Source organism: Narcine bancroftii, chromosome 3 (genome assembly GCF_036971445.1).
Source record: "Narcine bancroftii isolate sNarBan1 chromosome 3, sNarBan1.hap1, whole genome shotgun sequence".
NCBI lineage: Eukaryota > Metazoa > Chordata > Chondrichthyes > Torpediniformes > Narcinidae > Narcine > Narcine bancroftii.
Genome location: NC_091471.1, coordinates 91,076,841 through 91,101,115, shown reverse-complemented (window position 1 = coordinate 91,101,115; position 24,275 = coordinate 91,076,841). Strand labels below are relative to the sequence as shown.

General features: G+C 41.9%; 2 long non-coding RNA genes across 10 annotated transcripts in view; one reads left to right on the top strand and one right to left on the bottom strand.

Moving 5' to 3' along the window:
- The window catches only part of LOC138757357 (uncharacterized), a 116,266-nt gene extending 105,803 nt beyond the window's left edge, over positions 1 to 10,463 (bottom strand). Inside the window, exons 1-3 of one of the 6 annotated variants that reach the window (XR_011353530.1) lie at positions 9,732 to 10,459; positions 3,261 to 3,342; positions 1,627 to 1,748 (exon numbers count right to left, since the gene is read on the bottom strand). This is a non-coding gene — a long non-coding RNA (uncharacterized lncRNA). Of the gene's footprint in view, positions 1 to 1,626; positions 1,749 to 3,260; positions 3,343 to 9,731 lie in introns of all 6 variants that reach the window. The other 5 variants (XR_011353532.1, XR_011353527.1, XR_011353528.1 and 2 more) reach the window with 5 other exon arrangements.
- The window catches only part of LOC138757358 (uncharacterized), a 37,947-nt gene continuing 23,959 nt past the window's right edge, over positions 10,288 to 24,275 (top strand). The window contains exons 1-2 of one of the 4 annotated variants that reach the window (XR_011353536.1): positions 10,288 to 10,648; positions 19,223 to 19,382. This is a non-coding gene — a long non-coding RNA (uncharacterized lncRNA). The remainder of the gene's footprint in view (positions 10,649 to 19,222; positions 19,383 to 24,275) is intronic. The other 3 variants (XR_011353535.1, XR_011353534.1, XR_011353533.1) reach the window with 3 other exon arrangements.

Genomic DNA, 24,275 nt, shown 5'->3' with positions numbered 1-24,275 from the left:
ATCACAGCCTCTACTTTAACTTTGTCCCTTGTCTTGAGCACGAAGTTACACAATATATCAAGTATATCAAGCGATGCAGCATGCAATTCCCCGTCTTTTGTAAATGACTTTTCTGCACTCAACATCCATGTATACCATTCCTCACACACATGGTTTTTGAATGGCTTGTTCAAGCAAATATCAAGAGGTTGCAATATAGATGTCAAACTATCCAGGATAACCACTAGATAAGTTTTATGTAGAGCTAATCTACTTTTCGTCTTCTCTGTTAAGTGACTACAAAACATATTCCAGACCAGCAAACTCCATGCTTTACATAAAACCTCTGGCCGCCAATTCCACACGTTGTCTATGCATAGTTTCATACCATTCTCATCCATCCACAGTAAACCTGGTCTTTGTCTGCCCTGTTCTTCTGATTTGCACAGTTTTAATACCTTTCCATTCAATTGTTCCATTGCCTATCATGTCAAAATTCATGGGGGTTTTGTCCATGTTTCCGATATTTGCCAAAGCAAACTGTTGTTTCTGCCGGTTCCGTATAATAAATTAGTGAAAATTCACAACTTTATGATCAAGATCTTTTGGTAGTTTCTGTGCAATTTTTTTTTTTGTCGCAATACCAATTTTTTCCTGTTCATGAAATGGTTGCACCAGCCTACTGTAGCCTCAAAATCATCAATGAGGTCTGAGTGTGACTTTGCCCACTGCAGTGCAAATGTTCTTACTTTATTTCAGGTGACTATGTAGCAATCTTGACTCTGTTCATGCACCCAATCTGCAATATGATTGGCCAACGAGTGATTCCTTTTGTCAACGAACATTGCTTTTTTGGTATTTTTCTTAAAGTCAGTTCTTTCTTCCTCCAATCTCTTACCATTTTCTAATATATACATCAAATTTCCTTGCAGCAACACGGTTGATGGTTTTCTTGGCCATTTCTATCACTTTCAACTTAAAACTCACTTCATACTTTTGTCACGAGTTGTACTGTTTTGATGAATCCTACATTATAGCAATCACTTCCAGTCAATGCCCAGCAGATCAATCTGTGTGATGTTTGGGAGTTGATTTATATGCTGGTCAATGGCCTATCTCAGGCATCATGAGCTTTGGGGGTTAATTTGTACATCGATCAACAGGCCAACTCAAGCAGCCAGAAAATTAGGGTTGGCTTATTCGCTGGAAATACCATAAAGTCCTTAAAATGAGGCTGAAAAATGGGAGTTGACTTATATGCCGGTTGACTTATATGCTGAAATATACAATAGATATGTACTAGTTGTATTTGGTTAACCTGCTATGAAAATTCACTCACCCTAACTTAGCCCATAGAATTATATCTTCATTAAAATAACAGAGAGAAGTATCTCTAACCAGTCCACAGCTGTTCAGTGGTTGCTTTTCTATTAAAAATTCACAAGAATTGAACCTATAATGTGTGACTATAGCCCAAATGTTCAAAATGTTAGTTGTATACAAGGATTGCCTACAGTATCAAGATAGCTGAGAAGAGCATGATATTCATGGATTAAACCTGATCTGCAGTATTAAAATATTCTCCTCAGGACTAGGCCATGGTGCAATGGACAAACTTTGGATGTTGGCACAATTAACATGACTTACCATCCATTCAGTTTAATAGGTGATAATTTTATGAAGAGCTTATTCCTCTGTTTTTGAAGAAGGCATCCATTCTACACCCAAGATATATGAAGAAAATCTATTCCATGGTATGTTACATGTCACTTTGAGTCAGATATGCAAAATAAATGAGATCAGAATTCACTCTTTATACTTTGTTAAAAGAAAATAACACCTAAGTGACACCTGGTGTAACAATTACTGTTTAACTTTTGTATGAGCAGGTATTCTAATCTATCTTATTAGATGCAATAAGTGGTTACAGGAAGGGTAGGCAATTCACCCACTACAGGATTACTCAAGCTTCATTGTGGACCTTCCAATAGAATTTTCGATAACAAACAAGACACAGTAGATTAGGCACTACTGACAGGTAATTACACTTTTTCAGGACTAGTTCAGGGCCAGATGATCAGAGAAATGGTGGGTGGTGGCATGTCAGAATTGGTGATACCTGAGTAATACAGGTGCAGCCACTTAGTAGTGGGGGGAAGAGATATTTGAGAAGGAGTAAGATAAACAGGCTGAAGACAGTCAATTGGGAGGTAGCCATAGAATAGGAAATTAGGGGTCAATTGACGTGGAGCAGATCAGGCCCAAGGATGTTGGGAAGAGGATGGAACAAGGTTAAGAGGAAGCATGTAGAGCAAAGAGTAGGATTTAGAGGCCTCTTGGACTTCAACAATAGAATTAAGGTGGGAGCAATAACTATGGAAAAAAAAGGACATACTTGGAGGAAGATAGAAGCCTCAGCAGAAACATTTTTGGTTTTTAATCAAAGTGAGCTTATTCTATGTGAGGTCTCTGAGTAGACCAATCAGATGAAAGTGATGCCAAAATATGTTATGCACCCCATTTCATATAACTGCACATCTCCAATAGCCCTGCTGTGAAAAGGATTTCAGATGTAGAGGACATAGCAAAAATCAGGTGTTAGTCAGAGTACCTCCCTATTTCCCTTAATTCTGAATTGACTTTTTTGATAGAAAATAGAGGCAGGAAATCTGTAACAATGGTGCCACACATGATTGATCAATGAGTAAGGCTTGGTGATGACTAGAAGATGAGCAGAAAGATTCTGGATGTCCTCAAACCTACACAGAAGAAGTAAGGAGGTCAGGTGAAAGGCCATTAGAAAGAAATATCAAGAGTTAATAAGGGTCTATCTGAAGATGATGTCAACAGCAGATAAGATGAGGCAGGGGTACAGTTGAATGGATGGAAAAGAATCATCTTTTGACAATAATCAGATTCTATCACCATAGGCCAATTACTATAAAGGAGAGCTGAGTCATTAAAATGAGAGGGAATTAAATTAACTTCAAGAACATTATTGTATCGTGAAGATTTTAATAACATCAGGACATTTATGTAATTTTTATTGACTTTCTTGTTTAGTTCCTCTATCAAATATTGATACCTACTAAAAGCTAATTTGATCCAGACACAAATGCAATTGCATTTCTTTGACCTCTCTAAATATTGCAGGTTCTTAGCTGTATATTATTATTATTATTATTATTATCATCTTCAGATTAGATAATACACACATTTTAATGCATTTGAATGTCTGTCTTCTTGATTTATCTGCCATATGGATGAATAGATGACATTACCTGCAAGGCCGATTCCTGAGTTTAATCTTCGTGGTTTGACAAAGGGGGAATCACGTTGGTTGAGCGGCTTCTACAGCATACACTTGAATAAAATTGTGAAACAAAATCTGAAAATTCTTCCAAATGCCAAGCTTCCTTTTCTACCTAATAATTGCCATATTCTATTCATTGAATTCAAACATAAACTGCAGTATCATCTGCATTATTCTGAGTTTGCTTCACCCTGCTGGTTTCTAAAGATTTTCTATTCCTTAAAGTTTTAGTTGGTAAAAATGCTCATTTCTGTCTTTGTAATTGACATTACTTAAGTATTTCAGCAAAGATAATCAGGGAGAAAGTTTGTATTGACCTTTTTTGATATAGATAAAAGTACTCTGCAGTCATAATCCCCTTTTCCACTGGCATCCCAGTTAATTGTCTGGAATAGGAAGCCCTTTGTGCTGTGTCCACTGGGCCACCCTTAACTGGGACACTAATTGCTTTTCCACTGAATACAACTTATCACTGAGGATCAAAATGTTCTACATCCAACTGGAAATGGGTGACTTTCTGCTGTCCCCCTTTCCACTGGTTTTATCAGCACGTCGGCGCCAGCAAATGCCAGGAATATGAGGAAGGGTAGAGTTCGTTAATCCCTGATGTGAAATGAAGTAATTTGACCCTGGCATTTGGACTGTGTTCTTTTTCCACTGAATCCTGTCCCAGTAAATTCCCAGTCAATTCCTGAGACAGGGTGCCAGTGGAACAGGATATCAACTATTGTTTCAAACTATCTAAATGGCCATATGGTTATCCTCTTAACCTTTCTTGGCTTCACGGACGAAGATTTATGGAGGGGTAATGTCCACGTCAGCTGTAGGCTCGTTTGTGGCTGACAAGTCCGATGCGGGACAGGCAGACACGGTGGCAGCGGTTGCAAGGGAAAATTGGTTGGTTGGGGTTGGGTGTTGGGTTTTTCCTCCTTTGTCTTTTGTCAGCGAGGTGGGCTCTGCGGTCTTCTTCAAAGGAGGTTGCTGCCCGCCGAACTGTGAGGCGCCAAGATGCACAGTTTAAGGCGATATCAGCCCACTGGTGGTGGTCAATGTTTCAGGCACCAAGAAATTTCTTTAGGCAGTCCTTGTACCTCTTCTTTGGTGCACATCTGTCTCAGTGGCCAGTGGAGAGCTCGCCATATAACATATAACACAATCATTAAATGGTTTGATAGTGTGGTGCTGTATTAGACAGAATCAGACACACACAAGGTAAAGACTGAACAACAGGCTTTAATCCACAAAAACTTCCACAGGCTGGTTGAGGCTGCAGTAATGCAGTGTGAGGCCTCGGGAGGCCGGCGCAGGGTTATATCCCAGAGGGAGATTTGCACCCGATCGGGTGGGGCTTGATCAATTCATACCAGCTGATTGACAGCCAGCCAGGTGTTGTCCTCCTTACACTCTGCAGGTACAGAGGTTTCCCCCTGCAGTAGGCCGGTGGTGAACCACCACATTCACCCCCTTCTTTAAAATTGTCCCGGAGTGGGGGGGCGGGGGGCAGTAACAAGGAATCGCATCCACGATGTACGTACAATATTTACAGGTTGAGACGATTCGGCGGCCGGCGGGGTCTCTGTGACCGTTGTAGGACTGGCTCCTGGTCACTGGTCAGAAGGGAAGTGGGGGGGCTGGTGGCAGGGGTGTGTGTGGCTGCTGTGGTGCCGCACGGAGGGGTGACCAGGGGGGCCGGGGTCGACGTATGCGGGTCGTATTGGATGGGTGGGGGGGGTTCGTCTCCTAAGGCTGAAGCAGGCCCCTGGTGGTCAAAGAGGCCCTGCGTGCCCCATAGCTGCATGGGGACGGGGGTGTATGCGCGGTCAGCATCGTCCTGAGTTGGCAGGTGGCATGGTGTGGTGGGTGCTCCTGCTGGTGCCAGGTCCCTGGTTGAGATGATGTCCTCCCTGCCACTGCTGCACCTAATGTAAATGTAGTTATGGTTTGCATGAAGGAGGGAAATCTGCTCCACCAGGGCTTTGGCCTTGTGTGTCCTTACATGCTTACGCAGAAGCATTGGTCCTGGGGACATGAGCCATGCTGGAAGTGGCATTCCAGTCGCAAACCTCCTGGGGAATGAGAACAGACGTTCATAAGGGGTCTCGTTTGTAGCCATCCATAGCAGTGACCGAATGGCATGGAGCACCTCGGTCAGGGCGTCCTGCCACAATTCAACGGCCAACCCTTTTGACCAGAGAGCCAGGAGGACTGTCTTCTAGACACCCCATTCTCGCGTTCCACTTGCCTGTTGCCTCTTGTGTTATAGCTTGTCATGCGACTGGTCGCAATACCCCTCGCCATCAGGTACTGGCGCAGCTCATCACTCATGAAACTAGACTCCCGATCGCTGTGGATGAAGGCGGGGTAGCCAAACATGGTGAAGATCTGCCCCAGGGCCCTGATGACGGTCGCTGTAGAGGTGTCCAGACAAGGGATGGCGAAAGGGAAGCGTCAGTACTCGTCCACTACCATGAGGAAGTAGACGTTTTCGTTCGTGGAAGGCAGGGGCTCTTTGAAGTCCAAGCCAAGACATTCGAATGGCCGAGTAGCCTTTACAATGTGGGCCTGTGGGGGGGAGGGGCCTAAGAAGTGGGGTTTACATTCTGCACAGACCCGACAGGCCTCAGTCATGTCCCTGACATCCCTGATGGTGTATGGCAGATTAACGAAATGGTACACCCGGATGGCAGAAGAGGACTCATGCAATGCTTGCAACCTGTCATCATGCATAGATGCGCAAGTGCGAGGGAGAGCATCAGGGGAGTCGTAAAACTTTCTGGGGCAGCACTGGATGTCATAGCTGTAGGTGGCCAGCTCGACTCTCCAGCGCAGGATCTTGTCGTTCTTGATCTTGTGGGTAGTGTTAAACATGAATGCCACGGCCCGTTGGTCCATGAGGAGCGTGAATCTCCTGCCGGCCAGGTAGTGGCGCCAGTGGTCCTCCTTTTCAATGGCGATATACTCGAGTTCGGAGCCGTGGAGGGTCCTAGAAAAGAAGGTGACGGGGTGCCCCCCCCTTGGTTGAGGATAGCAGTGAGGGCCACCTCGGAGGCATCGCTCTCCACCTGGAAGGGGGAGTCCTCATCCACAGCATGGTGTTCATGATGTCTTGCCTGATGTGGGTGAAGGCTACCTGCACCTCAGGTGGGAGGGGAAAAGTTGTGGCTTGGGCTAGTGGGTGGAGCTTGTCCGAGAACTGAGGGACCCACTGCGAGTAATAAGAGAACAGGCCCAGGCATCCGTGGAGGGCCTTTAGCATGGGGAGGAGGGGTAACTCCAATAATGGGCGCATCCTTTTCGGATCTGGGCCGACAACTCCATGGGCCACGATGTAACCCAGGATGGTGAGGCGGGTGTGCTGAACACACACTTCTCCTTGTTGTAAGTGAGGTTCAGCTCCGCGGCCATCTGGAGGAATTTTTCCAGGTTAGCACCGTGGTCCTGCTGATCACAGCTGCATGTAGTGACGTTATCCAGGTATGGGAATGATGCCTTCAACTTGTGCTGATCTATCATGTGATCCATCTCCCATTTGTGACCCCAAAAGGAACCCGGCAGAACTGGTACAGGCGCCCGTCCTCCTCAAAGGCGGTGTAGGGCATGTCCTTTGGGTGGATAGGGATTTGGTGATACACCGACTTCAGGTCAATTGTGGAGAAAGCCCGGTAGCGGACAATCTCATTGACCATGTCGGCGATCCTAGGCAGGGGGTAGGCATCCAGCTGTATGTACCATTTGATGGTCTGGCTATAATCCACGACCATCCTTGGCTTACTTCCCCCTTTGACCAGCAGAACTTGGGCTCTCCAAGGGCTGTTCCTAGATTCTATAATGCCTTCCGCCAGGAGTTGCCACACCTCCGCCTTAATGAAGTCCCTGTCTGCAGCGCAATAGCGCCTACTCTGGCAGTGATCAGCTTGCAGCCAGGCACAAGATGTGGGAAGAGCACTGGTGGGGTGATGTGCAGTGTGGAGAGGCTGCAGGTTGGCAGGGGCTGGTAGTTTGGTGTCCTGTACAATGTGAGTGGAGGTTGGAGCCCCCTGAAGGCAAGGGTGACACTCTGCAGGTGGCACTGGAAATCCAGGCCCAGGAGGAGTGGTGTGCAGAGTTTGGGCATGACCAGGAGCCTGAATCCTGTGTAAGTCTCCCCTCCCACCGTTACATCGACCGAGCAGCACCTGAGTGTACCAACAGTCTTATCATTGGTGGCGAGGGCAATCAAGCAGATGGTGGGGTGGATCTTTAACCTTAGGGAATGGGCCACACTTGAGTGAATGAAGCTCTCGGTGCTGCCACTGTACAACAGGCACTTTGTTATCTGCCCGTTGACTCGTACATCCATCATCGAGTGCCCGAGATTCTGGGGAATGTCCCTGGTCAGCGTGGTGGTGGTCAGGACCATCTCGGAGTTGGAGTCGTTGCTATCTGGAGGGATGGATAGTGTTCATAGGGCGGCATGGTTATCACCCATGTTGACCACATCGATATCGGTCATGAGATGCAGCGTGCGGTAGCCGATGGCCTCTGGAGGCATGGGGAGCATCGGTAGGGCAGCCTGGTCATCGCCTGTGTTTTTGTGGATTAAATTGTGGTGCGCTGTTTAGACAGAATCAGACACATGCAAGGTAAAGACTGAACAACAGGCTTTAATCCACAAAAACCTCCACAGAGCCAGGCTGGCTGTGGCTGCAGCAACTCAGTGTGAAGGCCTTGGGAGGCTGGCGCAGGCTTATATCCCGGAGGGTGATTGACACCTGAATGGGTGGGGCTTGATCCATTCAGGCCGACTGATTGGCAGCCGGCCAGGTGTTGTCCTGTCCCCTTACACTCCTGCAGGTACAGAGGTTGCTCCCTGCAGTAGGCTGGTGGTGTACCAAGATAGCTTCCTTAATCTTACTTGCCATTGATATTTCATTTCCATTTTTTGCCCTCCAAATTTCTATTTTAAGAATACCCCCTTGGCACTCTCTGTACTCCTGAAGGCCCATCCTTGTCTTTTCCAGATACTTCCCTTTTTATATTTATCTATTTCTTGATATCCTTTGACATTGAAGCCCCTTGGACTTGCTGTCTATAGTTTTCACTCTTATGAGATGAGAGTTTATTGTCAGATACTTATGTACAAAGTACACCAGATAGACCAATCGTATAAATCACGTCATCACAATGTGCCAAGGTAGAAAAAGAGATAACTAATATAAAATATTCAAAGTAGCAGTTAGTACAAGAAAAAAGAGATGTTTTGGTAGTCTTGGAGTACTTTGTGGTGAGGGTTATACAGGGAGGTTTAAGAGACTAATGCTGTGGGAAAAAAATGTTTTTGAATAGAGAGGTGCTGGTCTTCAGACTTCTGTATCTTCTGCCTGAAGGTAGCAGCAGGAAGACATTGTGACCAGGTTATGTGGATTCTTTCTGAGGCAGTGTCTCATGCAGATCCTTCTAATGGATTGAAGGTTGGTGCCCATGATGGACTTGTCTAGGTTTCTGCAGTTTTCTGCATTTCTTACAGGCCTGAACATTCCTTATTTCATCTCTTCTGATAACATGCAAAGTGAATTGTAGAGAACATGGTTCTCTACAATAAAGGAAGCAATTTGGCACATTTCTTGATCAAATTCACTTTTGAAAGGTGAATGGAATCTGTCTACATCACATCTACAGACAGTGGGTTCCAAATTTCAGTTTCCATCGAATGCTACATAATAAAAGGTTTTAACTCATGTCCCTCTTAATCCTTTCCCTCTTTATTGTATACCCATTAATTCTAGTAGAAAAACCTCCCAATTTAAACTTTATTCAGACCCTTCATTAATTTATATACTTCTATCAAATCCTTCTCTTCAAAAAAAAAATTCTAGTTTCTAATGCATTTTTTAATGTCATCCCAAAAACCATTCAGAAATATTTTCTGGATTCTGCATAATGACTTCATAATTTTTCTAGAATATTGTGACCAGAATTGAAAATATTACTCCATATGAATTGTTACCAGTGTTAATACGATTTTCCTGCTTCTTTCTCTATCCTTGGCTTGTATTGATAATATCCAGAATATTGTGTCATATTAACATTCCTTCCACAAATTTCAATGATTTATACATACATATTCCCAGATTGCTGTGCCCCTGCGTCCTTTTAAGAACACCAATCTTTTGTTTTATTTCCAATTCTTCCATCTAAAATGCATCACCTCACATTTCTCTCACTCAGCGTTTCCGAAACTAGGTTCCACAAAGCCCAAGAGTTCCATGGAAAGGCGTAGGGGTTTTGTGGAAGAAATGACAGAGTAATAACAATCTACTTTTTTTTCTTTAAATTACTTTTTACCTCTGTCTTTAATTCAATTTGCTTCAGGGGAAGACAAGATGATGGCCACGGGGAGGTGAGGGGGTGGTGGGGGAGGGGGAGAGGGAGACACGCGTGACCCTCCGCTGACACTCACCTCAGGTGCTCATTTGCATAGTATCCACCTTCCGCTCCAATCAGCACACAGGCTCAGCCTGTCCGTCAAAGGGTCCGGCGGCAGGGTTCTGGACCAATTAGCAGGTGGAATGACGGGGGAGGGGGAATTGTGACAGCTCTTCTTTCCGCCTGCGCATTCAATCACCAGGTCAGCCCTATTGTGACGTCAGCGGGTGGACGAGCTCGATGGGGGGATGTGCCCACTCACCTCACCTGTCAAAAGACCAACTGGTGGTGGTGGGTAATTTTGGTAAATCTCTGCTAAGCTGCCTGTCTCCCCTCTGGGCAAGCCTTGCTGTACTAACATTGGCTGTGCATTATCTCTACCATTAATGACACTCCCCTTGGGTATAGCTGTGTATGCACCCATAGTCTTTCATTATTGTACCATAAGTTTCTGCTAATAAAAACCATGAATATTGTCTGACGGCATTGTCCTTGTCTACTTCTTCAAATGGCACTTCAGTAATGTCACCAGCATCCTGTCAAACATTGTCTGAGCCAATTACCCAGGTGAGAGGGTATTTGGAGGGGGGTGAGATTGTGACTTCACTGCAGCCCGCCCATGCAGCCAATCAGTGGGCGAAGTCCCCATTGTTATGCTCAGTGGGGGTTGTGCCCATCCTCATTTGCATGCAGCCAATCATCACCGAATGAATGCCCCTCCCATTGTGATGTCGGTGGGAGGACAAACTCCTGCCCTCCTTGCCTTCCAATCAATGGCCAGCAATTCTGATGTGGCAGAGGAGGTGATGTCAGCAGCGGACTGGTCTTTTGTTGTCATTCACTGCCAGGACGAACTACTGAGCATTTAACTCCCACACATTGTGACGTCAGAGGGCATCCCATTGATTAAATGTAAATTAGAGGCAACAAATTATTTCAATAGGGAGAATGGTAAGTTAATTTTCTTTCTTACTATGCTTGTGTATATACCAAGTCTTTTTAAGTGTAATTGAAATTGGGGTTCCATGATTACCAAGTCCTCCCCAAATTTGGGAAGCCCTGCTCTAACTTGAACTTTATATGTCCATGCACAATTATATCTTGCTGCAATCTACCACTCTCATCTTCATTGTTCACAATACAGGGAAGGTTGCATCATCTTCAAATTTAAGAATTGTGGCTTGCACTAAGTCAATAATTTAGATGAAATAAAACAATGGCCCTAACACTAATATCTTTAGTTTTATTCATCTTCTTCCAGACCAAGAAGCAAGCATTCACCATACCTCTCTGCACCCTATTACTGAGCCTATTATGTATCCTAGAGATCAACACCTTTTCATCTTATGTGCTTCAACTTGACAAGCCTGTTATGTAGCACCTTATCAAGACTCTTCTGAAGCCCATGCATACTGCATCAACTACATTACCCTCACCTGCTCTGTTCATTGCTTCCTGGACAAGTTCCCTCAAATTGCTTAAAAGTTGTTTTGCCCCAAATAAATCCATGCTGACCACTAATTAATCAATTTTCCTCCTTGTGACTATTGATCCTGAACTGGATCCATAAGCTTTCCCATCACAGAGATTAAATTGACAGACCTTTAGCATTAATTCTTTGACAAGAGAGTAAGTGTGATTATCACTAAAGCCAACACCTCAGACTGAAAGGATAATCAGGATTCAAATGACTTAGAAAATACAAGCATTCATTGATTTAGGAGTACCAAAGAATATGTGCAACATAAATGATATCCCAATAATGAACCCAAATTATCACATTTCAGACAATCAAGCTCTGTCATCTGTACTGCATTCGAATCGGTGAACAAGATTTCTTTTCTATTATTTTGTCAGCTTCACCAAACTACATTTCTGAAGCACCAACATAACAAAAAACATTAATCAATTCCCAGAAAACAGTTCTTGATACAGAACTGTATACTGTTAAAGCACTCAACACACTATGACAAAGCAGTGACTGAGAAAATCCAATGTTCACCCTCAGCAGCTCTGTGCCTTGCGCCAACATGGCAATGACTCATCTCAAATAAAACCCTTTTTTGTCTAAGTGAAAAACTTCCTGGCTGCAGCATTATCACACGCAAGGCAGAATTCTGAAATTAACAGAGAAACCTGATGTTTATTTCAGAGTGATAAAATTCTTAAGAACGCCTTATTTGACCTTTCAGATAATAAAGATTAAACCATGTATGTAATAGCTCCATCTCTTTCAACCGGAGCAATTTATTTGTTTACAAGAATTTCCTAATGCAGTAATTTGTGTAGGCTGGAATTTCTTTGACCACATAATGCTATTTATTTACTGTACTGCTGCTGCTGCTGACACCGGTATGAGAATTATTTTAAATGCAATGTTCTACATCAACATATTAGAAAGATAAATAAATACAATTATTTCATCAACAAGATACTGTTACAGAGTTCTGTGTTGTGTATTGGCCTATGTGTTGTGTGGTTTTATGTTAAAAAGTGACAGTTTGCCTTAGAGAGCCAAGGTGAAGGTGGACTGCTGAGAGAGTGGGAGACAGACTGAGCCTATGGACTTGGATGATAAACCACCACTGGGTGGTTCTGTGCAGTGGAAGAAGGCCCAAAACATGAGTCATTGTCTGGGGGACAGTTTAGAATGTTGGGATTTCAAAAAGGGATGAACATTCCGAAGGCAGCCAGATGGATCCGGTCGAAGCCAGTTGTTCCTCTCTCTACAAGCAACACAAAACAACTTTGAATTTTGTGCTCTCTCTCTCAAATATCTTTTGGCTTCAGTTTATCAAACAAACTGAATTTTGTTTATGATCTTTGCTTCAGTTGAGATCAAAGTTTTGTGAGTCTTGTGTGTTTTGTATTTCTTTTGTGTCTAAGTTTTTCTGTGGGCTAGTTGGAAATATAACTTAGACTTTAATTACATATGTTATATTTAGGCTGGGGAATTTATTAGTTTTACACTGTTATAGAAATTTGCATAGTAACCAGTGGGCATTGTGATAAAAGGAGGGGATTTTGAATTAAAGTTTGAAGGTGAATTTTGTTAATAAAGTAATTGTTCATCTTTACCCCTGTGTGATATGCCTTCTTTGTGGTTGCTGGTTTGATCTTGTAACATAATTTGGGGGAATCGTCTAGGATCAAACCAATTTGGAAGCTTTAGGGCTTGTGCTTAGTTATCAGTCATCTGAGTTTGACTCAACCTTCAGCTTGAAAATAAAAATAAAAGTGAGTGTATAAATCACCAGCAGAAAAACCAGCAACTATGAATATTGAACAGTTCATAGCGAACCCTTCAGTGGTTAATTTAAAAATGGCTAAAAAGTCAGAACTGATGGTTATAGTTGGCAAGTTAAAAATGTCTTCATGTAAGAACTGGGATGAAAAAAAAGGAAATTGCCCAAAAGATTGTTAAGCACTATGTAGGAAAGAGGGTATTTGAAGAACCTGCATTAGAACAGTTTCCAAAAGAGAAAACTTCAAAGTAAAGTTGGCTTTGAGAAAACTAGAGTTAGAGGAAAAAAGAGAGACAGAAAGGAAAGCCGAGTAGGAAGCAGTAGGCAGGCAGAAATGGAGGAGAGAGAGAAAGAGTGGAAGCATGAGCTAGAACTAGCTAAATTAAAGCTGACCCTAACACAAGAAGGAGAAGCACAAAACTCACGTGCTGGTCAGTAGAGGTGAGGTTAGTTCCTCCATTTGAGGAAGCTGAAATAGACCAGTATTTTCAGCATTTTGAGAAAGTAGGTGTAAATTAAAAATGGCTACTAGACCAGTGGTCACTCCTGCTACAAAGTGTTCTTAAAGGGAAAGCCCAACAGGCGTTCTTGTGTCTCATTGTACAACAAGCAGCTAATTATGAATTTGTAAAACAGGCTATACTCCGATCTTATGAACTAGTCCCAGAGGGTTATAGACAAAAGTTCAGGAGTTTTAAAAAAGCAGGAACCCAATCTTACCTGGATTTTGCTTATAGGAAGGTTGTGTGTTTTGATCAGTGGTTTGCTGCAATGAAACTAGAAAATAACTTTGATTTATTGAGGGAAATCATTCTGATTGAGGAGATAAAAATTGTGTTGGTGACGATATTCAAGTGTACTTGGCAGAGAAAAATATAATAACTTGGCAAAAATTGACTAAATTCGCAGAGGAATATGCTTTCACCCACAAGCCTAAGTGGATACCAGGGAAAACCTTTCAAAGGAATACTGCTGATAATCCAAGCAGAGTAGAAAGAAAATCTAGAAGTGAGGTTAAAGGAAGAGAGGAAGAGAAATGGGTGAAAGAAATTTTTTGAGTGTTATTTGCCACAATTGCAAGAAGCCAGGGCACATAATAGCAAATTGTCCTGTACTGAAAAGGAAGAAAGAGAAAGTGGTGTTACCAACTGCCTCTGTTCAGAGTGAGAAAGTTAGGGATATTTTTAAACCATTCATGACTGAAGGTTTCATTTAAGTTAAAGGAGGATCCAATCAAGTGCCAGTTAAAATCCTGCAGGATACTAGAGCAGCCCAATCGCTTGTATTGAGCAACATTTTGAATTTTGGTGAGGAGACTGATACTGGAGATGTGAATTTAATTAAAGGCATTGATGGTGAAGCAGAGCCTATACCTTTACATAGAATAGTCATGAAATCACACTTAGTTAATGCCCTTTTACGATATGGATAAGATCAAGTCTGCTGGTGGACGGAGTTTCTCTTTTGTTAGGGAATGATTTAGCAGAGGGTAAAGTCATACCCGCAGTGAAACTCACAAGGAAGCCATTGGTTTATGAGTCTGAAAAGGATTTGGAAATCTACCCTGCGTGTGCCATTACTAGAGCCATGGCTAGAAAAAAGGTAGTAAGATGATTCTGTAGTGGAGGCAAGCATTAAGGACAAACCTAAGGATCCAGTTTTGCTGTTGTCAAGAGAAGGATTCTTTTTTTTCTTTTCTTTGGCTTGGCTTCGCAGATGAAGATTTATGGAGGGGTATGTCCACGTCTGCTGCAGGCTCGTTGGTGACTGACAAGTCCAATGCGGGACAGGCAGGCACGGTCACAGTGGTTGCAAGGGAAAATTGGTTGAATGGGATTGGGTGTTGGGTTTTCCTCCTTTGTCTTTTGTCAGTGAGGTGGGCTCTGCGGTCTTCTTCAAAGGAAGTTGCAGCCCACCGAACTGTGAGGCACCAAGATGCCTCGGATGCCCCTCCAAGTTCCCTCCAAGTTCCTCAACATGATTATCCAACATGGTTAAGAGAAGAATTAATAGCTAGACAAAAGCATGATCCTGATCTTACTGGCATAAGAGATAAGATTCTGTCTAACCAGGAAATTGCAACTGTGCCAGTAGGTTACTTTGTTCAAGATGGAATATTGATGAGAAAGTGAAGACCACAAGTGATACCTGCCAGTGAAAACTGGGCAGTAGTAAGGCAAGTTGTAATTCCCAAAACTTACAGGAATTAAATATTAATGTTGGCTCATAGTACACCTTTAGGAGGTCAGCTTGGAGTGAAGAAGATGGTAGAAAAAATAAGGAAACAGTTTTATTGGCTGAAATTAAGAAAGGATTTTGTGAACCTTTGTAGAACCTGTCACACTTGCCAACTGGTGGGCAAGCCTAATCAAGGACCACCAGTGGCACCTTTACAACCCATCCCTGCTTTTGGGGAGCCCTTCTCAAAAGTGATCACCAAAAACCAAAGCAGGAAATCAATATTTATTAACACTCATGTGCATAGCCTCAAGGTTTCCAGAGGCTATTCCCCTGAGAAACATTAAAGCAAAGATGATTGTGAAAGCTATGCTAAATTTTTTCACACTGTTTGGCCTACCAAGGGAAATTCAATTGGACCAAGGGAGTAATTTTATGTCTGGAATATTTCAACAGGTGGTGTATGAATTGGTAGCCCATCAAATTGTGGCGTCTGCCTATCATCCTGAAAGTCAAGGGGCCTTGGAAAGGTTCCATTTAACTGTGAAAAATATGATGAGGGCATATTACATGGAAAATAATAAGGATTGGGATGAAGGAATCCATTTGTTATTGTTTGCTGTTAGAGAGGCAACTGAGGAGTCTCTTGGCTTTAGTCCATTTGAGTTGGTGTTTGGTCATGAAGTCAAGGGTCCATTACTATTGTTGAAGGAACAGTGGATACATAATGATATACAATCAAATCTGTTGGATTATGTTTTCAAATTTAAAAACAGATTACATCAGGCTTGCGAGATGGCAAGGAAAATTTAAAAACTGCTCAGGGATACATGAAAATTTGGTATGATCAAAAAACAAAAATTAGGGACATTTAACCTGGCAACAAAGTATTAGTCTTGTTTCCAATGCAGTCAAACCCTTTGAGAGCTCAGTTTTCAGGACCATATAAGGTGAAATCAAAAATTAACCAGGTGTCCTATGTCATTGAAAGGCCTGATCGTCAAAGAGAGACACAGGCCTGTCATGTGAATATGCTTAAACCTTACTTTGAGAAAATGACTGAGGAGGAGACTAGGATTTCAACCAAGGTGATAGTTATAGAGGTAAATAAGGATGAGATAAGTTTCATGGAAGGTCATGGAGCACAGAAAGTGGTAAAACCCATGCTGGAAAATTCTATAGTTTTGCAAAACTTTGACACCAAGTTAATGCATTTGACTAAATCAGAAAGGGAAAAAATGAAGACATTACTTATGAAATTTAAGGATATATTTCCAGATGTTCCAAGAAGAATTACTATGGCTTGTCATGATGTGGAGGTCAGTGATGCTAAGCCTATTAAGCAGTATACTTACCGAGTTCATCATGAAAAGAGCAGATTGGTGGATCAAGAGGTGGATTATATGCTCAAAAAGACATAATCTGAAAATCAAGTTCAAATTGGAGTTCATTCTGTGTTCTGGTGCCTAAGCCAAATACCTCAATTAGGTTTTGTACAGATTATTGAAAGGTAAACATGATGACAAAGACTGATGCATTCCCTATTCCCAGAATAGATGATTGTATGGATAAGGTGGGAAAGGCTACGTTTCTTACAAAGATTGATCTCTTAAAAGGATACTGGTGTGTTCCTTTGACAGAGAAAGTCAGGGAGATTTCTGCATTTATTACACCTTCGGGATTGTATGAGTATAATGTTATGCCTTTTGGGATGAAAAATGCACCTGGCACATTTCAGAGAATGATGAATGCATTAAATCAGGGTTTAGAGCACACTGGTGCCTATATCAATGAGTTAGTGATTAGTACAGATACATGGGAATAATACATGCTTGAATTAGAGCAGTTATTTCAGAAATTGGTGGAAGCACACCTCACAGTGAAATTGCGCAAGAGTGAGTTTGGACATGCCACTGTAATTTATTTGGGTTATGTGGTAGGACAGGGACAGGTGGCACCAGTTGGAGTGAAAGTATTGATTATCACTGCATTCCCTATCCCCGGAAATAAGAAAACTCTTCGGAGATTTCTAGGTATGATTGGCTACTATCGTAGATTTTGTTAAAAACTTTGCAGAAATTGCACTCCCATTAACAAAACTACTTGGAAATAAAGAAAAAATTGTCTGGTCAGATGCATGCTAGGAAGTCTTTCTGAAGTTAAAGGCCATTTTATGCCATCAGCCTGTACTTGTGTCCCCTAACTTTGAAAAGCCATTTTCTTTAGCTGTGGATGCCAGTGACAAAGCGGTTGGTGCTGTACTGTTACAGAAGAAGGATGGTGATGGAGTAGAACATCCTATTTCATACTTCTCAAAAATGTTTAATGACCATCAACGAAATTATTCAACCATTGAGAAGGAGTTATTAGCACTTGTTTTAGCATTGCAACATTTTGATGTGTATATTTGTACTGCTCAAAAACCATTAATAATATATACTGATCATAACCATTTGATTTTCCGTCTAAAATCAAAAATAAGAACAGACGGTTATTGAACTGGAGCTTAATGTTTCAAGAGTATGATTTAATTATTACATATATAAAGGGGACAGATAATGTAATAGCAGATTGTCAAGATGTTAATCTGAGTAGATATGAATCTAATCACATACTTATTGTAAAAAAAATGGAGTGTTTATTTTATTTTATTTATGTAATACTTTCATTAATTGTTAAAAATTTGTTCTTGTGAACCAGATTTTTTTAGTAGGGGAGGTGTTACAGTGTTTTGTGTTGTGTATTGGCCTATGTGTTGTGTGGTTTTATGTTAAAAGTGACAGTTTGCCTTTGAGAACCAAGATGAAGGTGGACTGCTAAGAGAGTGAGAGACGGACTGAGCATGTGCAGAAAATTATCTTAAGATTTCTGGACTTGGACGATAAACCACCACTGGGGGTGCTGTGGAGTGGAAGAAGGCCCAGAGCATGAGTCATGGTCTGAAGGACAGTTTAGAATGTTGGTATTTAAAAAAGGATGAACATTCTGAAGGTATCCAGAAGGATCCAGTCGAAGCCAGTTGATCCTCTCTCTGCAAGCAACACAAGACAACTTCGAATTTTGTGTTCTCTCTCTCTCTCTCTCAAAGATCTTTTGGCTTCAATTACCAAACAAACTGAATTTTGTTTATGATCTTTGCTTCAGTTGAGATCGAAGTTTTGCGAGTCTTGTGTGTTTTGTGTTTGTTTTGTGTCTAAGTTTTACTGTGGGCTAGTTGGAAATATAACTTAGACTTTAATTACATATGTTATATTTAGGCTGTGGAATGTATTAGTTTTACACTGTTATAGAAATTTGCATAGTAATCAGTGGGCATTGTTATAAAAGGGGGGATTTTGAATTAAAGTTTGAAGGTGAATTTTGTTAATAAGGTAATTGTTCATCTTTACCCTGTGTGATATGACTTCTTTGTGGTTGCTGGTTTGATCTTGTAACAATACATATAGTTTTTAGTTGTAATAACTACTGAAAAGATGCACAAGTTCAAGATTTGTAAGCTCACAACAACATGTTACTATATGGTAGGATACTAGCATTGCAATAGAGAACCCTCAGTAAATTATTCCAGTGCCAACAGTACATCATTTTTGCCCATGTGATGATGTTTCACATGAGGATTGTAAATTCATTTTTGGGTGTAACCAGTGCTTTCTGCAGATCCTAATCTGAAAACCACTGGAAGTCAGCAAAGCTTGGAGAGCATTGAGGCCACCTGTGGCAGCATGGTATTTGGAGCACAGCATCTATTTTACTGCCACAGTCCTGGAAGCATTGATGGAAATCTGGCTTTGAACACTGAGCGCCCCAGCTAGCGAAGAAAGATCTGAAGAACCAGTGAGGAAAAGTAGACAGAGAGATAAATGCCCAGGGAGGTAATGCTCCAAGAGCTGGTCCCAATGCTCCAAGAAATGTAATCAGCAAATGTATCTGGGCAAGGCCAAGGGAATTACCAAAAAGTCCTTTCCATCAAGTCATGGACTAAATAGTTATCTCTATCCAGTCACAAGATCATCTCACATTTTATTATTTGTTACAGCTATTCACCTATGGCACCCACTATCAAGCACACACGATACTAATACTTAATAGTTTTCTTTTCCAGCTTGAAGGATCAGGCTGGATCTGGCTAATGATTAAAGCTCTAGAGGGGAGGTATGGCTGCTGAGCCCACAGGAATAGCCAACCAGAGAAATGAAGGCTGGTGATCATGGATTCAGCTGCCTCAGAAGCAGTGTCTGCAGATGCATAGGACATCATTCAAGGTGATCTAACCAAATTTCCTTCTCCCATGCAAACTCCCTCTCTTCATAAATACTTTGCCTTATATTTCTAGATAGTCTCTCTCTGTCTGACCCTCCTCACCAGGATCACCCTCTTACACATTTGCCATCTTGATGCATAAGAAAAGCCTGATAATCAAGGGCCACATGTGTTGGAGAAGGGAAACAACTACACAGTCATTTCACCTGTCACTCACATTCACCATTTCAAATCCTGACACTTTCCCTGCATACAGGGTACTTTTTGGGGCAGCACAATTAGTGAAGTGGTTAGCACAATGCCTTTACAGCGCCAGCGATCAGGACTGGAGTATGAACCCCATGCTGTCTGTACATTCTTCCTGTGTCTTTGGGGGTTTTCCCCAGGTGCTCCAGTTTCCTCCCACCATTTGAAACATATCAGGGGTGTAGGTCAATTAGGTGGCACAGACTCGTGAGCTGAAATGGCCTTTTACCATGCTGTATGTCTAAATTTAAATAGATACAGAATCACTGTATGTTGATCTATGAGGCATATGTGGACTTAAGGCATGCCAGAGAAAAGTGCAACTAGTTGCAGCTCCCCAAGAGATCAGGTTATATATCTTAGATTTATTTTCCAAAATAAACTTTATTCACAATAAATAATTACAAAAAAGAAAACCATTCAGTCTCTTCTCATTGTTTGTGTCATGTCCATACATTCCAATCAATGTTGCATATGTTCTCTAATTACACAATTGCCAACTCTGTTGCATCCTGTTGTTACCTCCCTATGTTGGTTGATGGCCTGCCCCTCAATGCCCTGTAACAGAAGGACTCTAGACTGTCATCTTTCTATACAAGCACCCTTATGTTAGCTGCACCAAGCCTTCAGCCAGTCAGCACCATTCCCTCACTGACATCTCCATGTGATGAAAGACCGGCAAGTTTCGGGTCTTTCACCGAGTTGATAGTCTCCAGCATTTCGCAAGATTAGCCCATCAAGTCTGCTCTGCGAATCCACCCTGAGCTAAACTGTTCTCACATCTAGTTCCAAGTTCTGGCTTTTTCCCTATATCCCTTGACACCTTGACTAATTAGATATCTAACAATCTCCCCCAATGATTGGGCCTCCACAGCTGTCTGTGGCAATGAATTTCACAAATCTACGACCCTCTGGCTAAAGAAATTTTTCCTCATCTCTGTTTTAAATAGATACCTTCTAATTCTAAGACTGTGCCCTCTTGTCCCTGGATTCTCCTACCAAGGGAAGCATCTTATTCATATCTAATCTGTCCAATCCTTTCAGCATTCAAAATGTTTCTATGAGATCCCCTTTCATTCTTCTAAATTCCAATAAATAGAATCCAAGAGCTGCTAAGCATTCCTCATGTGTTAGCCCTTGCATTCCATTAATCAGCCTGGTAAATCTTCTCTGTACTCTCTCCAACATTATTACATCCTTTCTCAGATAAGGGGCACAAAAATGCATACAGTACTCCAGATGAGGTCTCACCACTGTCCCACAGAGCGTCATCAGCACCTCTTTACTCTTTTACACTATTTCTCAAGAAACGAATGCCAGCATCCTCTCTTTACTGCCAATCCAAACTGATGGTTATCCTTTAGGTTATCCTGCAAGTGACTTTGAAATTCTGAATTTTGAATTTTCTCCTCCAAATAATAATCTGCCTATTTATTTACTCTTCCAAAGTATACAACTGTATATTTCTCAACATTGTATCTCATCTGCTATTTCTTTGCCCACACTCCTAAGCTGTCCACGTCTCTCCATAACCTTTTCGTTTCTTCAACACTTCCTACTCTACTACTTATCTTGGTGTCATCTGCAAACTTTGCCATAAAAACATTTAATCCATAATCTAAACCATTGATATTCATTGTAAAAAGAAGTGGCCCCAATGCCAACCCCTGTGGAACACCACTAGTATCTGGCAACCAACCAGAACACAATTCCTTTATTCCCACCCTTTGCTTTCTACCTATCAGCCAATGCTCCACCCTATCTAATATCTTTCCTGTAATTCCATGGGCTCTCATCTTATTCAATAGCCTCTTAAGTGGCACCTTATTGATCATCTTATTCAACAGCCTCTTAAGTGGGACCTTATTGAAGGGTTTTTAAAAATCCAAATAAACAACATCCACAGACTCTCCCTTGTCCATCCTACTTGAGATTTCCTCAAAAGATTCCATTAGTTTGGTCAGGCAGGATCTTCCCTTCATGAAACCATGGTCCTACCATGTCCTATCATGCTATTCACTGTGAGGTATTACATGACCTCATCCATGAGGATCGACTCCAAAAGCTTCCAAACTACCGAAGTCAGACTAATAGGCCTATAATTTATTTTCCTCTGCCTCCCTCCTTTCTTAAACTGCGGAACTATATTTGTGACCTTCCAATCCTCTGGAAACATATCAGAGTCTATTTATCTCTGGCAAAATCAATTCCAATGCCTCCAAAATCTCCAAAGCCACCTCCTTCAGATCCCATAGGTTTACCTCATCAGGTCCAGGAGACTTATCTACCTTTAGTCCATTCAGCTTATTAAGCACTATCTCTCTAGTAATCCTGACTGTAATCCCTGAGACCTCTGATTATCACATATATTGCTAATGTCTTCCTCAGTTAAAACTGATGCAAAATATTTATATTATTTCTCTGCCATTTCTTTGTTACCCATTATAATTTCTCCAGCATCATTTTCAATTGGTCCTACATCTACTCGTGTCTTTCTTTTACTTTTTATATATTTTTTAAAAACTCTTCGTATACTTTTATATGTTATTTGCCAACTTCCTTTCATAATTCACCTTTTCTTTCCTAATGACTTTCTTTGTCTTTCTGTAAGTTTTATAAGTTTTCCACTCCTCTGTTTTCCCACTAATTTTTGCTTCTTTGTATGACCTCCCTTTTGCTTTTATTTTAGCCTTGACCTCTCTTGTTAGCCACATTTGTGCCATTTTACCAATCATAATTTTCTTTTTTCGTGGAATACATCCATCCTGTGCTTTCTTTATTTCTGGATGTCAGTCTGTGTGTGTGTGTCGGTAAATCAGAGAGACCTCTGTCACAATGCTGCTGGGGTTGATTCATGTTAAGGACCATTGCATCCTTCTCCACACACTCTGAGCAAATCTGCATTCTGCAAACAGGTGGGCGAATGTCTCCTCGAGAACAATGTCATTGGGAGTGATATTCCTATTGTACAGGATGGATCTGAATGGGAGGGCTTCTCCCACCTGCCACACCAAGAACTGGTGCTTGCTTCTGAATATTGGCAATGAGGCATTCTGCCAGATGATCCAGAATGTCTGCTCAGGGAACCACTTGACAGTATCTTTCGAGTCCTCATCTCTCAGGATCTACAGGAAGTTCAATACTGACCACTTCCTGGTGTACATGTGGTAAATCTCGTTCAAATTTATTGTCAGAGTACATACATGATATCACATACAACTCTGAGACTCTTTTTCCTGTGGATCAAGTAAAATTTCTACTATCAACAGTATGAACTATACTCAAGAATAAGATATGTATACAAAAGATAGAAATGTAAACAAATTGACTGCAAATACAGAAAAAAAATAACGTTTAAAGAGTCCTTAAACATGTCTCTGATTGAGTTAGGAGTTTGATGGTTGAGGAAGAACAACTGTTCCTTAACCTGGTGATAGTCCTGTGGCACCTACACCTCTTTCGTGTTGGTAGTAACATGTCCTGAGTGGTGTGGATCATTGATGATTGCTCTTGCTCTCTGATGGCAGTGTTCCACATAGATTTTGTTGATGGTGAGGAGAGCTTTGCCTATGATGTACTAGGCTGTATCCACTACCTTTGCAGATATATAGGTGCCCCCATACCAAGCCATGATGCAGCCGGTCAGTATACTTTCCACTATGTTCCTGTGGAAATTTGCCAAGGTTCTCAATGTCAGACTGAACCTCTGCAAACACCCGAGGAAGTAGAGTTGCTGACGTGCTTTTTTTCATGATGACATTAGTACATTGGGTCCAGGAAAGGTCCCAAGATAGTGACTCCAAGGGATTCAAATTTGCTCATCCTCTCCTTCTTTGATCACTCAATGATTACTGGATCATACATCTTTGGCTCTCCCTTCCTAACGTCAATTATCAGCTCCTTGATTTTAGTAGCATTGAGTGAGAAGTTGTTGTTGCACCATTCAGCTAAGTATTCAATCTTGACTCATCACCCCTTTTTATATAACCCACTAAAAGGAGTTTGTCTTGAAAAACATTTCCTCAAAGGACAGCTAGTGTGGCAAAGTTCAGCTGACTGGGACACTGCATGTGAATGGAGCCAGGCCCATACTCCATAACACGTGGGACAGGTAGAACTTCAGCACATAGTGCCACTTGGTGGCATTTGGTGCCCTCCACACCTAATACAATCACATGCAGAGGTAGTCATCAGGAAGAGGGCCATATTGAGAATGTCCTTGCCTCTGTTGTCTGCAGACTTGTTCATGGTGAACCAGAGCATTTCTCTGGTGATCGCCAGGATGCAAGTGCAGGGGATGACCCACACCTGCACCACCATAGAACCATACAATATTACAGCACTGAAACAGGCTTCTGTGGCCTTCTAATCTGTGCTGAATCATTCTTTTTAACTTAGTCCCACTGCACCCAGTCCACAGCCCTACATACCCCTCCCATCCATGTACCTGTCCAAATTCTTCTTACAAGTTAAAATTGAGTCCACTTTCATCATTTTAGCTGGAAGCTTGTTCTAGACCCCACCACTCTCTGAAGAAGTTCCCCCCATGTTCCCCCTAAAAGCCAAGAACACCTTGCTTCTGATGACTAAGTTCTTCTCTGTTATTGAGAGCAAGCACTGCGCCTACTCACCCAATTTCTGGTGGGCTT